Below are 14654 nucleotides of genomic sequence, written 5' to 3'. Positions count from 1 at the left end.
ATTTAAGGGGAATAAACTCATTAATATTTTATGGGGTTCCTATCACAAGAGTTCCTAAACTAATGAACAGCAACAACAACAAAATAAAGAGAATGCAACTGTTCCTTATGGTTACAAATGAGGCACTCACCAATGATGCTTCTTAGAGGCTTATTTGGCACTTAGATAATGAACTTAAAAAAAAAGTCATGTTTGTGTGAATTAATTCTGAGAATTGTGTTTATCTTTAATTACAGAAATTGTTAAGCTGTGTCAATTGAAGGTATTCTTAAAACCTGTTGACCAAATAGTGTTTAAAATATAAGATTTGAATAACATATGCCAAATAAGATATAAAAAACATTAATATTTAAATTACTTTCCTTAAATGATGATGAAATCATTATAGGACCATGAATCTCTCATTAGTTTTAATTTCTTGTATTTGTATTTAACTACTTCTCCCGTATACAGTATGGAATCAAATAAATGGTGACAACTCAAGTTTGAAAGGTCTGTAACACTAAAGCTGGAATTCAAAGGGATTTCTGTAAAGTAAGACTCACTGACCCTCCTTGCCAAAATAATGTCTCACATCTCAGAAAGGGGAATTGTGCTGCAATAAACACATGCATCCATGTGTATTTATGGTAGAATGATTTATACTCCTTTAAGTATATACTCAGCAATGGCATTGCTGATCGAATGGTAGTTCTTCGCTCTTTGAGGAATTGCCATACTACTTTCCACAATGCTTGAACTAATTTACACTCCCACCAAAAAGGGAAAAGTGTTCCCTTTTCTCTGCAACCTTGCCAGCATCTGTTATTTTTTGACTTTTCAATACTAGTCATTCTGATTGATGTGAGATGGTATCTCACTGTGGTTTTGATTGGCATTTCTCTAATGATCAGCTTTTTTTCATAAGTGGGAGCTAAATGATGAGAACTCATGGACACGAAGAGGGGAACAACAGATACTCGGGCCTACTTGAGGGTGGAAGGGGGGAGGAGAGAGAGGAGTAAAAAAAAAACTGCCAGGTACTCGGCTTAGTACCTGGGTGAGAAAACAATCTGTACAACAAACCACTGTGACATGAATTTACCCATATAACAAACCTACATATGTACCCCTGAACCTAAAATAAAAGTTTAAAAAAACAAAACAAAATCAAAAGGAAATAATCAAAAGACATAAGATGAGAGACATGAGAAAACAGAGAGAAGAGATGAGAAAGTGTTGGTGCTGTGATTTTTTTCACTATAGGATTGAATTCTCTGAGTAGTCTCAGTTTTCTTGCTTATGAACCAAAAGGACCGGGGAAGTTTTAAAGTCTCTTTAAATTCTGCACTTTTGTGATTGCAAGCATATAAGATTCTCTGCTCCATAATTGTTGCCCCTTTGTTTTCTTTGGTTATCCAACACATAATATAGCGAGGATAAGTATTTCAAAGTATGAATAGAGTTTGTATTTTAGCCTGACAAATTGAGGTTTATTTCCTCATTTTATTAATTTTTAAATTTAAATGGATGTCTATAAAAATCATGTTGAATTGCAGGTATCTATAAGTGAGAAAGATTTTTCTCATTACTAAAGCGTATACATCTATTTGTAAAAATTTGAAATTTTAATGTCATTTTAACAGAAGATGTCTTAAATATATAATCCTAAAAGAAACTCCCAAAATCATAGATAGGTCTATGTGTATGTGTATGTTTGTGGAGAGCTGTGGGATAATTCATGTTCAATATTTTATTTAATAAATAATATCAAATTCAGTAGCTAAAAATACTTAACTCTAGCATTATTAGAATCCTCACACTTCAATCATGGCATGCCAGCCACCACTCAGTGATTCTCAAAACGGATTTAATGCAATGTGCTACTTGACATTCTCTCTCTGGAATTTCGATGCATTTAAATAAACCCCACGGGTTATTCAAAATAGGGTAAGTAAAACTTCTATAAAATGCCCAGATGTTAGCAAAATTTTGGTCTTTTATATTTTAACACTTATTCCTATGTAACTTTTATAAAATTCAATTTTAAAAGAACACAATGTATTTTACATCTTCCTAATTGTCCTTAATGTTTTAAAAATTAATTTCTCATATTAATTGGACAGGCAAGAAAGGCAAATTTCTCTAAAAGCTTCATCAACATTTTGATTTGTATTTTCAAAGGCCCTTTTGAAAAATGTGTACTGGCTCACAGAGGATTCATGGGAAAGTATAAAGTAATATAGGCCTTGCTTAGAATTCTCTCAGGCAATGACTAAAAACACCATGAAAATGTGTGATCAGGGCATCCAGACCAAGGATGCTTCTGAGTGCTCACTTAAGTAGATACTTATCTCTGTTTTTCACAAAAACTTTTCCTTGAGACACTAGTTTTTCCAAAACATTCCTCACAAAAAGGAACTCCTAGTTAAACAATTTGAAATTCTTTATGTACTCTATCTTCCTCCTAGAAATTCACACATCACAACATATTGGGTTCCCAACAAGTACTGCAATAAAGTGTACTATTTAGTTCTATTTAATCCAGAGTTTCCTAGTTATGGTGTTACCAAGTATAAAATCCAACCAATTCTACCCCCTTCCCCCCGTTCTACTTTACTAAATACTATTAATTTGTAAATTTGTAACTCTATCAAATACTCATCAGGAAACACTGCTCAAGACCTCAAGGCCTTGGTATCATGACTGACTTAGGCCAGAGTGGAGCCCAGGGAGCAGATATTTAGGAAAAAGGCAAAAATCTGGGAAATGCATGAGGGTTGTTCAAAATAGAATTATGAGTTCAATTTTTATTTCATAGAGCACAATGAACGTACTGATGTTTTATGTTTTAGCATATTCAGAAACATGATAAAGTTGTGAGCTGCAACCATGACTGCTCTTCTTGTCTCCAGTAAAAGTATAACTCTACTTAAATGTGCAGCATGTCTTTGTTGCAAAAATGCCTAGTAAATGAAAATAAATGTATAGAAAGTATATTTTCAAATAATTAAATTTTTAAAGAATGTGAAAAATTTCAGGAGTGCAGGCAGTACACAACTTATGTTATTCAGGTAGACCAGTAACTTGAGCCTGAGGACCCTGCATGTTACTCAAATGTCATCAAGAAGTTCTTCCTACATTAAAAGAAATAACCCTTGGTGAATATAGCACAACAATGTAATGCACTTAATGTCACTGAACTGTACACTTAAAAATGGTTAAGATGGTATCTTTTATGTTATGTTCATTTTACCTTAATTTTTAAAAATCTAATCTTGTTTTGAAACCCCACTAAAATGTCAAGATTTTGTTAATGTTTGTCAGAATTACTTGCCTAGTAATAAAATCAGATTTCAAAAAAATGCCTAAAAACCCTCCTCTATCATTAGGAAACATTCATCTCTGTTAAAAGAGAAGGTATCATGGATGCTGAAAAGGATGAAACAGTTGTCAGGACACAGGGAATATTCTCTTCTTTTTCTCTACTTCCACTACGTAAATCCTCATAACAGTAGGGCTTCAACAACAGCTCTGAGAGTGAACTTTCCTTTTACATTGCAAAGAATCATACTTCTTTCTATAAATGTGAAATGGTATTTCAGGAGTTTTCTTTTTTATTTATTTAATTCTTATCACAGCACTAAGAGCAAAACCTGCTACATGAATTTAAGGTTAGGTAAAATATATTTGATTTATCGAAGTGTGCATTAACATAGGAGAATTAACAAATTTGTGAGAAATACACTTAGGAAAGGATTAATGAACTATAAAAGGATTGATGAACTATAAAACTGACTGCACAGCTAGAAATATTTAAAAACGTTGCTCTTGTTGGCTATCATAGTCTCTTGACTGCAAGTTTATGAGGGCAGAGAACACATCCATCTTGTTCACTACTACTTTTTTCATGCCGAAAACAGTACCTAGTGTAGTAGGCACTACAGATTTTAAAATTATTTAGTGAATTCAAGATAGAGTTAAAATGCAGAAAATTTCTTTGTAAGCAATGGTTGAAAATTGACACGAATGAAAGCATTTTTCAATTAATAAACTATTTCAGATATTACCACTTGACCATTTAGATATCTAATCTGTCATGGGTTCCACTGTTGATCAAACACATGTTGAATGCTCTCATCCAAATTCATCCAAATCTCACATATGGAATTTTATTCACAAGCAAATACTCCATGTTTCAAGAGACCAATATTATCAACACTTAAGCACTAAACATCCAATTCTGAACCGTTTTGTCTGTTGAACTATTGCTGAATTTTTCTCATGAAGTCTGGGCAAAGAAATTACATTGAATACATTTTCTTATAACTTTTTAAAGTGGAGGCATTAATATTAAAACATTTTATATATTTTTAAGACTTCTGTTGGAAGAAAAACACCTAATTTGTTAATATATGTTATTTGAATTAATTAATATTCTTCAAAATTAAAGCTGTTTGCACACAAACATCAAAATGAAGAATTATTAAATGATGTTTCATGTAATCCTGATATAAGATTTAGAGATAGAAGTCTGTAAATATTTGGAGGAATATAAAAGAGGCATCTATCACTTTTAAATGCATATCTTACACTTTATTTTTATTTAAGTTTTTTTATTTAGAAAAAGTAAAATATAAGCAGGAAAAGTAGAACATAGCTTTTACATAATTAGCTAAAAGAGACAAAGCTTTGAAATGTCTTTTAAATCTATTTTAAAAGCTCAGCTACTTTGATTTTTTTTCTGTTACAGACTCAAGAAAAGTTATTTCAACTGAATCACATACATAACTCCTAGAGTGTAGACAGTTGCTATTATTTGTTCACTTGATCAAATGCTCTTTTAAATTCTTGCTACATCTGTATTACCAGGTCCTAGAGAAACCAAGGTGAAAGAGGCCCAGGAGAGGCCAAACACTCTTTGCTATTTCTAACAAAGGAAATGCAATTCTTGCCACTAACTCTTGGAATGATTTCCAAGTTCTCGAAAAATAATTTAACCTGTGTCAAGTAGCTGTCTTATCTGGAAAACTCAATAAACGAATGTAGAAGTTAGAAAGAGTAGGGGAAAGTTAGGTGTTATACTGAAATGGTTTATCCCAGGCAGGCTGAATTGAGACTCCAAATTAGCCAGCATACTTCCATACATCTGCTCACTTTTCTTTAAACTTGAGCTATATTATTGCAGAAAAGCATGATAATCCCCACTCTGATCTTGTATATCAAATGAAGGAGGTTGAAACATCATAGCACATGCACCTTTCTAGGTCAGTTAAATATTATGAGCGGATACATTTCCTCTGGGGATCAGCATTTTTACATTTAAGGACAGATTAAACAGGCAGAAAAAGTAGAGGAGAAATATATAAAATATTTGTATCCAATGACAAGGATTCCAATTTTACATTAAACTTTAGCTTAAAGAGGACATGCCTATTAGATTATACTTCACTTAATAGTTGGATCCTTTAACATTTTGTGCAAATTATTTCTTGGTAGCCAAATCCTACTTCACTGTACCTGAATAGTGGTTCACATGTAAAAACCTCAGGCAAAGGCTCATGTAGTGCCAAAGTGAACAGTATCCTTTATTTATTTGTTTAAAAAGGTGAGGTCTTTGTACACTATTTTCTTAATTTGAAGCAGTTTTAATGTGGCAGTTATAAAAAATAAAATTTTAAATTATATTACATAAGTTTTCAAGGAAATTATATTTCATAATTTTCCAGCTGTAGAATTATTTAATATGAATGTTTATTATATGTTGGTTCATGCATGAAATATTTCTTACAATAATTTTAAGGACATCTGCTAGTGTTCTCAAGCAGAAGAACTGAGGTATTTTTAGGAGGGATCACTCTGCATTGCTTATCAATATTTTTCAAGAAAACCAAAAGTACAATGGAAACATTCTACAATGTAAACATTTTCTCATTTTCATTTTTTAATATGAAAGACAACTTATAAAAATTTTTATAAAGAAAAGGGGCTACAGTAAATTGCACTTGTTCATGCTGACTGGTATAAGAATGAATATTCAATTTGTCTAAAGGGTCCTGGGATGGCACAAATACAGGTTCATGCTCTGACTTTGCTTTCCCGGTCCCACAATTTGCTTTAGTGTTGGCTGGAAAGGGGATGAAAGGAGATAATATATGAAACATCTGCCATTTGCCAAGAACCTTGTTTAACATTTTACATATGGTTTCTCACTTATAAAAAGTAATATAAAATCAAAAAGAACAGCCAAAATAAATCCCTTATTTTTCTTCCTATCAAATCTAGATTTTTCTCATCTGCCTGAATAGAAATACAGTCTCTAGTAAGGAAGAAAAGCCTGATTTCTTTCTCTTTTCCCTGTTTGTAGTCACAATTTTAAGAGTCATGAAATAAAGAAAATCCAGAGGGGGCTGGCAGCCCAAGAGAGAATGCTGCTTTTATTTACCTTATTCTCTCTGAAGGTTAGATGGTGATAGTTGAGAGAAACTGGACAAATAGCAGGTAAAGAAAATGGGCAAACGTTCAGAATAAAGAATAGTTTTCAGCTGATTTGAAATAACAGATTATTAATGACTGATTTAAAATGGTTAAAATGCACTGAAATGTAAATCTTTAAGTCCAAATACTGGGGGGATAAAGGTAATTTATTTAATCTCATTTAAGACTAACTAAATTTATAATCTCTTGGAGAAGCCAGGAGTGGTGGCTCACATGTGTAATCTCAGTGCTTTGGATGGTTGAGGCAGGAGGATAATTTTAGGCCTGGAGTTCAAGGCCAGCCTGGGTGACATAGTGAGACCTTCGTTTCTACAAATTTCTAAAAATCAGATGGACATGATGGTGCATGTCTGTAGTTCCAGCTACTCATGGGGGGCTGAGGTGGGAGGATTCCTTGCGCCTAAGAGTCTGAGGCTGCAGTGAGCTATGATCATGCCACTGCACCCAAGTCTGCGCAACAAAGGGAGACTCTATCCCTAGAAAAATAAAAAGTATACGCCGGGCGCGGTGGCTCACGCCTGTAATCCCAGTACTTTGGGAGGCCGAGGTGGGTGGATCACGAGGTCAGGAGATTGAGACCATCCTGGCTAACACAGTGAAACTCCATCTCTACTAAAAATACAAAAAATTAGGCAGGTATGGTGGGGGGCGCCTACAGTCCCAGCTACTCGGGAGGCTGAGGTCGGAGAATGGCGTTAACCCAGGAGGCGGAGCTTGCAGTGAGCCGAGATTGCGCCATTGCACTCCAGCCTGGGCGACAGAATGAGACTCCGTCTCAAAATAAATAAATATAAATAAATAAATAAAAATAAAATAAAAAGTACAAATTTTTTTTTGGAAAGTGATTTCATTAACTCCCTTATATCATTTAATAACATTAAATTTGGCATGGCTTGTCATTATAGGTAGCTATATCTCAGCTCTGCTAAAAGTGATGAGATTTAGAAAGATAATCGTTAAGATGAGAAACTGTACTGAATTGATAAAAGTATTTTTATAAATCCTTCAGTCAATACTATCCTAAATCTGTTTTGATTTAAAAGCCATCCATACATATCATATAAATCAAATTTTCAGTCATATAATTGTAATATTCTCTATTTTTATCCCAATAAAGCATGGGTAACATGGGAAACAACATTTCCAACCAAGAAAGTTTTGTTTGCTGATGTGAATTAACCTGTAGTCTGAAAAATTTAAGTGCTTATAATCTACTTGAGAACAAAAATAAAATAGTATTTATTGCTGTCTTTCTTGGCTTATCACAGCACTCACCTTAGGCTCATAAATGGCTATATAGTTGTCCTAAATGATAAACAATTTGAATCAAGATTACCACTGTGAATTAAAAGCTGGATTACAAGTAGATCTTGATTTATAGGAAATTTGTGTCCCCCTGAGTAGGCTAAGCCCTGGCCACGGTCACTGCTACCCACATTTTTCCTGTCTGCTGGCCAGTGACGGAGAAAACACACTAAACATTTTGATGTTTCACTATAAAAGTGCATGTCATTATGTGGCTAAAGTCTTTATAGTCTCCCACACCAAAGTCATGTTTGAAACACAATACATGAGCAATCCCGAGCAGAGTTTGTTATGAAGAAGGATACTGAGAATAAATAGATGAAATTCTAGACATTTCTAAAGAGGATCCAGCTATTTAATGGCCACTGAAGTCTTCAATGAATAGGTGTGAATATTTCAGTGTAGTCCAACCTGAACTGAAAAGCAGTTCTTACGTCCAAATTTAAATACCTCCTGTGCATATAAAAAAGGTCCACTTATTAGTCCAAACATTACTGATTGGGATCCTGAAATAACATTCTCTTATTATTGGGTATATTATTCAGCAAAAAACCGTTGAGAAGGCTAGGCTAGAGACTGAGACTTGTGCTTGGAGATGACAAAGTTGAGACATCCTGGTATTTACCCCACAACAGGTCGGGATGGGCTGAAGATGGCTGAGTAAGTACATTTCTCTGTTAAAGTTAAAATAATAAACCATGGATGAAAGTCTGCAAAATTCTATTCACCAACTGAAAAGTTGTTAGTATTTGGATATTGAGGATCATCTGAACCACTTTCCTCATAGGTTGGGTCCATTGTCTTAAAAACGCAAGTGCAGCTCCCACTGAGAGGGCTGCAGTGAGCTACGTGACCACACTGACACTTGAGAGCACGGTTTGGTCCATACAGGCCCGGCCTGCATTCTATGAGGGAGAAAATAAAAATAAAAGCAATTCAGATATGCTTTCAAAAACACACTGTGTTCTTACTATTACTTCTTGGCATTCAATAAGATAATTATACGTTTGTAAAGTATTCTTTTTTACCATGGGGTATCTTCCCATGCTAGAATGCTATGTGATAAAAGTAAGAACGCCGATGGAAAACAGGAGAAGGCTGGGAGTGTCAAGGAAATTAGTGGTAACACTGAAAAGAGAAGTCAGGACAGCTACTTACATTTTTAAGGTGCCTTCTCAGAATCAGAGTATTCAGTAGAGCTTTAGTGGTTGCACTGTGAAGGACACAGGGAAAGTTGGCTAGTTGTCTTGAGGTCAGAAAAAGGCAACACTCACGCTGAATGCCCAATACAGGAGACTTACCTTTAGGATGAAAACACAATTATTTGTACTTATGTTATTGAAAATAAAATGGCTTTAATTTCAACTGTTTCATTTCTTAAAATATGTCAGAAGGTCCATAGATCCCCTGATCTATGTCCTACAGGACTCTAACTATCTTTAAATTGAATTGCATTGTGCTTGCAACTGAAAGAGAAATGATGGAAGATTATAGAAAGTATTAGCTTTATTAAAACAACCAAATGTTGACCGAAAAGGCCCAGCCTGGGTGTTTGCTCTTAGCCTAATTTCCATCAGAGAATTAACAAGTTCTATTTCTGAAGAATTACGAGGATAAGGAGAAAGCCCTGCCCAGCTCATGGAAACAGAAAATAGATTCATATTTCCCACTCGGTCAGGCAGGACTGGGAAGAAACTCAGTTTATCAATGTTCAAGGATCAGAGAAACTCAACTGTTCAATCCTAATAGTCACCTATCCTTGTGGAGTTTACAAAGTGTGTCTCTAATACATTATCTCTGTTGGTTCTAACACCTGTGAGGTGGGCAAGGCAGTGAGTTAAGCTCTCACATTCTACAGAGAAATAAACTGAGGTTTGGTATGGCTTAAAAGATCTCAATTACTACAATATATCTCTGATAAACAGCAGAGCTGGGTTTTAGAATTCCTACCTAGTGCTCTTTCCCCATTTTACACTACTATATGAGTGGATACAAGGTGTTAAGCATATGCAGAAGAAAGCCCTAATAAAAAAGTAAAAAGCAGGAAAGTGAGAATTTGGGAAATGTCAGTAAATATGAAGATATAGTCCCTGGGGCAAATTCTGAAACTTTGGGCAAATTTTGTTTAAAACTTCTTTATTGACTCACTATCCTTTGTGCTGGGTTAGAGATGAGCAGCTGGATGTAATTTTTTAATTCTTTTGCATTATGAACGTAGGTTAAGATGTGGCCTAGCTCTCTTGCCTTAATTAATTAATTAGATTAGAAATATAAGGTAAATAGAAACATAAACCAATTTTGCAATTAATTATTTTCACAAGGGTTCAACATCAGCAAACAGTAATTCAATCCCTTCCTAAATGAAGCAGAAACAGGTTCCTTTAGGAAGAAGCTTTGGAGGCAATGGAAATGCTGCTCTAAATCTTTAAACCATGAAACTTTGTGAAAAATTAAAAAAATCCTGTATCATTTTAAATGAAGTTCAACCCAGATACTTCTGCCCAGCGTGTGGGAGGATTACTTAGTTTGGTGGCAAGATTGAGTGTTCTTACTAGAAAAAGTTGTGAGTCAGGCTCTCTCCTGAGCACTCCAGAATCTGATTTTAATTTATAAAAATACCACATTTTCATGTTAATAATGATGTATATTTAAGACATCTGTCTGAATGTCTGCAAATGTTAATTTACCAATGGGGGAAAAATAATCCAATAAAAAGTTGTTATATTCTTTTATGAATTAATATTATGGCTGTTTAATAGCTCCTTTACCAGAGTTCAGGTTAAAATGAGGTCTTTTATCTTTATGGTGCCTGCATAGACACAGCTGTTCACACTTAATATCACAGATGAACTGTGCTTAATTGAAAATAAAAATGAAAATAAAAGACCTTGTAGGGCATCTGTGTAGGCCATGACTTTATTTAGAAATAACCCTTCTTTTAGAAATGAAGCTTCAACCCTTCTCTTTTGCAGATGAGAAAAGTAAATTCTGAGATTAAACCCTCTATTTTGGGAAATATCTGTGGCAGGGTCAGTCCTTCAGGTCTATTGTGAATTATATAAAACTTTTCATCTGATAATCATCCATTAAATCTAGTAGCAAGTGATTAGTTCAAAATTACTCATCTACTCTCTCTTCTTCTTAAGACAGTCCCTGAAGAATTAGAACTTTATATTTTAGGTCATTCTTTCTCTGAGTCAAAAGAAAAATGAAATATGCATTTCAATTCCCAAAGAGTAGCCTGAAGCTTAGGTCCAAAGAATACCATCTGGAGGGACCACACCTTAATTGCCTTAATTCTAGTGATTTCTATGAATTGCCTTTGTGATGGGGCATTTAACTGTGTCCCTTTAAATACTTACCATGTTACCATGTGTCCTCCGACAGCTATAGTGTTGTTTGAGCTGCCTGTGATGTAACAGTTACAAATCCTGCTCATCATACTAAGGGCAAAGTATCAAGCAATTCTGGGCAATGCTCTTTAATAGAGTACCACTTCTAGTAGGAAAATGTCTACAGATATCTTATAACCATGGGTCAGGGGGGAGTCCTTAGGTGCTTTGGGTCTTACCAGCATCACATCTGACTCAGTTCTCCCAGGGGGGCAGAGGCATTTTTCAGTTTTTGGGTGGCAGAAGTTTTCTCCTTCACAGTCACAAAGTTGATGGCAATCATCTCCAAACATGGCAGGTGAACACTGACCAAAAAAGGAGAAATGCTGAAAAATTAACACCTTGCACTTTCATTAATGCATCTTAATTAAAATTAGATATAAAATTTCCTCAAGATTGAGTTCCAAATAGTAAAGTGGGATGATACTGGAATTTGCTGGTAAAAAGAAGAGAGAAACGTTTTGGAATGTCAGAATGAAGGTCCATTCTATAACTGATTTGACTTGCAAGTCTTAAAGTTGATTTACTTTAACACTAGTATATATCTTTAGAATGCAAATAAAATTTTTGAAGGTAGGAGCTTTAGGAAGGGAACCAAGTCTACAAGCCTATTGTTTTACCTTTAATATTTCCCCTTAAAGTGTTTTTATTATTCATTTCTCTAGAAGACAATAAACTCCATGTTTTCCACTATATTTCCAGAATTTAACACAGGGCCTGCTACTTGTCATGTGGTAGTATACCAGAGTCAGGTTAGAATTTGTTATCTTATTGCTACCACAGATACATAATGGGTGACATTTTATTGAATCACTAAATAATACATGAATAATGAAGGATGTACAAAAAGATTTGTGAGTCAGTATCTCTCCTGAGTACTCCCGAATCTGATTTTAATTTATAACCAATGACTTCTTCTGATGTGCAGCCAGAAAAATATTGATCTTCTCCAGTCTTGGAGGTAAAATCTCCAAGAGGTTTAAGTCCTCCGTATTGGACTTACTAAGAGACAATTCTGTATTACACTTGATTGGCCACCTAAGGAAATGTTTCAAAGATTAAATTTTAGACTTTAAAACCTAACTTCCTTGTAAGATATTTACCTACCGTATATGCATCATATTCTTTCACACTCTTTCTTCCTTCTTCTCTTCCTCCTTCCTTGGTCTCAGACCCATGTTTGTCATTTACTCCCAGGATTCAAATATAAAAAACTATATGGTATCACCTTCCACAGATACCCTCTTATTTATTTACATAATTTAATTTAAAAATCATTCTCACTAAATTTAGCCTGGATTTGAACACATTGCTTCTTTATGTCTTATTTATGATTGTGCCACTGCAGCCAGAAAAATATTGATATTTTTCTTTATAGTGACATCTGGGAACATAGTATGAGACTAATATACAGATCCTTTTTAAAGGCCACAGACAATAACTTTGACTACCATTATCATCATACTATAATTATAATAGTCGTGATTGTTGTAACTATATGCACAAGACTGTACATAATATAGGCCAAAACAGGACTTTGTGTTGTTTACTGAGTTTGTGGCTTTTAGGGCTTTGTAATATTTTATTTCAAACTGAGTAGCCCAAATTCTCACCTTTACATCTTTATCTCCACTCATGGCTATGATTACTTTCTAGTGGTAAATGCCTAATTCACATCTTTAAATATTTTCATAAATTCCTTGTATCTCTTTCAATGCCATTGAACCCAATACATAGGTCACATTTGTTAAAAGCATTTAATGAAATATTTATTCTCATTCAGAGGTAGAATCCTTGTCCATCAAAGACTATCATTTTTAGTGGTGTTTTGAAATATCTCACAACTTTATATAAAGAAAACTAAAATTTTGACCAATCGGCCACAAAATCAGAAGGACTCATTATATTGGCCATTGAGTGAATTCCTACCACTTTAATGTGCAAGTTGAATGGTTAAGTAATTGTTGCGTATTTTCAGTTTCATTACACGTTTGTGACCAGATGAGAAGATCTCACAGTTACACAGAATTCTCACATTTATTTCCTAAAAATGCTCTGGCAATACCTTCTTCACATCGGCTGCTGTGGACACCTGCTGGGCAAATGCACTGTTCCCTTGCTGCATCACAACTAGCTCCATTTTTTGCAGTCATAGATGTGAGCATAATTCAAGCCATAAAATCCAGGAGGGCACACTAGGAAATGGAAATGTCAAAATGCTATTACTTTAAAAGTAAATAAAAGGAAAATTAAAATTTTATTTACTTTAAAAGTAAATAAAAGGAAAACTAGAATATGTTCAATTCATTTGTTTCCCAATACCAAATACAGAGATGAGAGAATTGGAAAGAAAGAAAAAATTATACAGAGAAGCATATTGACGATAATTTGGTCATACAAATAAGTGAATATACAGGTGCCAGTCTCTATAACTAGTCTAGAAAAATGAATGAGGATATTGAAATAGCTTTAAGTAGATCATGCTTATGTCTTATGATGTGCACATAAACATTTGGTCAAAGCCTTTCCTAAAATCCTTCAATACTGGCTGGGTGCGGTGGCTCACGCCTGTAATCCCAGGACTTTGGGAGGCCAAGGCGGGTGGTTCACGGGATCAGGAGTTCGAGACTAGCCTGACCAACATGGTGAAACCCCGTCTCTACCAAAAATATAAAAATTAGCCAGGCATGGTGATGCATGTCTGTAATCCCTACTCAGGAGGCTGAGGCATGAGAATCGTTTGAACCTGAGAGGTAGAGGTTGCAGTGAGCCGAGATTGTGCCACTCCAGCCTAGGTGATAGGTGACAGAGTGAGACTCCATCTCAAAAAAACAAATAAATAAAAAATAAAAAAAATCCTTCAATATCTTAAAGACATAAAGAAGCAATGTGTTCAAATCCAGGCTAAATTTAGTGAGAATGATTTTTAAGTTAAATTATTTAAATAAATAAGAGTATCTGTGGAAGGTGATATCATATAGTTTTTGGTATTTGAAGCCCTGGGAGTAAATGATGGGTGTGAGAGAGATGATCTTTCTCTCATTTCTTTTGATATTTGATCATTTTGATATTTGAAGTCCTGATATTTTGATATTTGATCATTTTGATATTTGAAGTCCTGGGAGTAAATGATGGGTATGAGAGATGGGTGTGAGAGAAAGGAAGGAGGAAGAGAAGAAGGAAGAAAGAGGGCAAAAGAATATGATGCATATACGGTAGGTAAATATCTTACAAGGAAGTTAGGTGTTAAAAGTCTGTAAAATTTAGTCTTTGAAACATTTCCTTAGGTGGCCAATCAAGTGTAATACAGAATTGTCTCTTAGTAAGTCCAATATGGAGGACTTAAAACGTCTTGGAGGTTTTACCTCCAAGACTGGAGAATATCAATATTCTTCTGGCTGAACATCAGAAGAAGTCATTGGTTTGTATTTAGAAATCATGTAGTCTAAGCAAATACCCTTATTTGAAAGCTAAAATTGT

General features: G+C 34.5%; 1 protein-coding gene across 2 annotated transcripts in view; it reads right to left on the bottom strand.

Moving 5' to 3' along the window:
• Positions 1-14654, bottom strand: part of LOC105466047 (putative EGF-like and EMI domain-containing protein 1) — a 193676-nt gene that overhangs the window by 54549 nt on the left and 124473 nt on the right. For both annotated transcript variants that reach the window (XR_011619881.1, XR_011619883.1), the window contains 3 exons: positions 13240-13369; positions 11354-11479; positions 8941-9083 (listed from right to left, as the gene is read on the bottom strand). The gene's annotated coding sequence lies outside the window, so the exon portion shown is untranslated. The remainder of the gene's footprint in view (positions 1-8940; positions 9084-11353; positions 11480-13239; positions 13370-14654) is intronic.

Source organism: Macaca nemestrina, chromosome 2, assembly GCF_043159975.1.
Source record: "Macaca nemestrina isolate mMacNem1 chromosome 2, mMacNem.hap1, whole genome shotgun sequence".
Lineage (NCBI taxonomy): Eukaryota > Metazoa > Chordata > Mammalia > Primates > Cercopithecidae > Macaca > Macaca nemestrina.
The sequence above is the reverse complement of the archived record's forward strand: the minus strand, read 5'-3'. Positions and strand labels throughout refer to the sequence as shown.